Source organism: Capsicum annuum, unplaced genomic scaffold (assembly GCF_002878395.1).
Source record: "Capsicum annuum cultivar UCD-10X-F1 unplaced genomic scaffold, UCD10Xv1.1 ctg73890, whole genome shotgun sequence".
In the NCBI taxonomy this organism is placed as follows: domain Eukaryota; kingdom Viridiplantae; phylum Streptophyta; class Magnoliopsida; order Solanales; family Solanaceae; genus Capsicum; species Capsicum annuum.
Window position 1 is genome coordinate 142 of NW_025883949.1, and position 2,676 is coordinate 2,817.

Sequence of the window (2,676 nt, forward strand, 5' to 3'; positions counted from 1 at the left end):
GAGCATGGGGATGACACCCTTTGAGTGTGTATACGGCATCAACCCCCTCACCCCTTTGGATTTAACCCCTTTGCCAAGTGATCTTGTGATAAACTTAGATGGAAAAAGAAGCTACATGAGAAGGTGAGGTTGCGGTTGGAGAAGAAAAAACAAGAAGTTTCGAGGCGAGCCAACAAAGGAAGAAGAAAGCTCATTCTTGAACTGGGAGATTGGGTGTGGGTGCACCTAAGGAAGGATAGATTCTCGTCTCAAAGGAATGATAAGTTGATGTCATGGGGTGATGGCCCATTCCAAGTATTAGAAAGGATCAACGACAATGCTTACAAGATTGATCTACCCCTACCCCCGGAATATCAAGTGCACAACACTTTCAATGTGGTGATCTCTCTCGGGTGGAAACGGTGGAGGATGGCAATGATCCGAATTTGAGGACAAATTCCCTTCAAGATGGAGAGGATGATACGAGAATTCCTAGCTCGAGACCTTTCACACGAAGCCAAGCACGTGAGTTGCAACGAATCCAAGCCTTGTTCACATTCTTGGCCATGAGGCCCTTGTGAGCCCATCTAAGGGCCTATATTTAATAAAATGTGAAGAGGCCCACCAAGACACCCCAAACCCACCCACTTAAATGCCAAGGGTATTTTGGTCTTTGTCCCTCTTTTCTAAGTGACTATATAAGCTATGTAATAGGGCTAGTCTTGCTTTAGTTCATTCCTATTATTCAAGAAACAAAAGACTTGTAAATTTTTGACTTCTCTTTCTCATTTGGAGAGGCCAAAACCGAATTCTCACTAGTAGAGTGATACTAGTGTTGCATCTTGGCTAGAAACTAGGTTCTTGGGGTTCTTTGAGTTCTCTTGGTCCAAGTAAGAACTTGGTATTGATATTTATTAGTCTTAGGGTCCTTTCTGTTGTTAGGATTCTTAGATTAATGAATATTGTGTGTCAAGTTTCTATCTCTTTCTTTGTAAATCTTGTTAACATTGTGCTGTTGAATATAAAAGTCTAGTGAGTCCGTGTGGGGCTCTTTCGATTCACTAGCAATATTGTCTTTGTTGTTCTTGTTGTTAAACTCACTCCTCTAGTTCAAACAAGTGTTGCAAGCCTAGTGAAGCCGTGTGTGGCCATTTTCGATTCACTAGCACTTTGTTGTTCATGTTGTTGTTCTTGTGTTGGTTGGAATCTCTTGATACACACTTAGTATTGTATCAATTTCAAATCTATTTCTTGAAATTCCTAAAATATCTAGCTGCACTATGTGGCCCATAGTTAAGCAGTCTGTTAAGTGCTGAATTTGAATTATAAGATTTTTTTTTTTCTGAATTTCTCAAAATTCTATTGATGTTTTAGTTGGTACAATCTATTAGAGAGTTCCACATAGATCTCGATTGTCTGGATTATTGATGTTCTTCCGTACTACAAAATTGCAAAACAAAATGACAACCTTATAATTTCACAATGTTTCATGTAGGCCTGGGACCAAACAGAGCAGCTCAACCGAATTTTATACAGTACCGATCTGAATTCGGTCGAGCTTTGTTACAGTAGAACCGGGCCCAAGCTGAGTCCAGTCAAACTTTCTTACACTAAAACGGTAACACCTCACACTTGTGGTCTAGAATATGAACCATTCTTCATACGCATTTAAGCCCGAACCCAATGATTTCTAATTAGATAAATGTAACACCACGAATTTTTTTGCGAGTCTCCATGTATCAGCACTTGGTATAAATTTAGACTGAAAAATTCTGGTTTTCAGGTTTCCATGGATATGGTCCGCTGACAGTGCAAATCTATTTGATTTCCACGAATCTGGTTCACAGAAGACCCGTGTATAAAGATGAGTAAAGTATAAAAGCTTCTGTTGATTTCATTGGCATGTATGTGTATATATATACAAGAGAATACAAACTAAATAAGGAAAGAATTAACTAATAAAGAATTGTGATCTTCTCCTAAATAGAAACTAAATCACTATGGGATACTGAGATACTCATGAGATATCTTCCAAGATAGGATGTATGCGCCAATACGCCCCCTTTCAAGATAGGCAATGTGTAGCAAAGCCTAGCTTGAATAGGTGTTTATCAAAGGCTGGTTTTGGTAGAGCTTTAGTTAGACTAGCCGCGATCTGTTCTGCAGCATGAATATGAACAATGTGAACTTAATTCTGCTGAACTTGTTTGCAAATAAAGTGAAAGTCTACAGCAATGTGCTTCATGCAGCTATGAAAAACTAGATTTGCACACAAATAAGTTGCACCAACATTATCACAGTAAATGGTTGGTCTTTGAGGAAGTGAAACATGTAATGCTTGTAGCAGATTTGTCACCCAGTTGGTTTCAGCCAGTGCACTTGCAACAGCACGATACTCTTCTTCAGTTGAAGAGCGAGCAATTGTTCTTTGTTTCCTGGAAGACCAGATCACAGGATTTTGTCCAAAAAACAATATGTAGCCAGTAGTGGAAGCTCTATCACTCACATCTCCAGCCCAATCCATGTCAGAGTACATGTGTAGGTTGAAATCATTACCTCTTTGAATGTGAAGAGTGAACTGAAGTGTTCCTTGGAGATACCTGAGTACTCATTTGAGTGCTTTCCAGTGCACTTCAGATGGAGAGTACAGAAATTGAGACAATTTATTCACAGAGAAGCTAATGTCTGGACGAGTAA

At 39.4% G+C, this 2,676-nt stretch overlaps 1 long non-coding RNA gene across 1 annotated transcript; it reads left to right on the forward strand.

Moving 5' to 3' along the window:
* Window positions 1–1,097: 1,097 nt before the first annotated feature.
* LOC124894421 lies at window positions 1,098–1,959 on the forward strand. The gene is made up of 2 exons (XR_007051169.1): window positions 1,098–1,597; window positions 1,763–1,959. It is a non-coding gene; the product is annotated as an uncharacterized LOC124894421 (long non-coding RNA).
* Window positions 1,960–2,676: the final 717 nt, after the last annotated feature.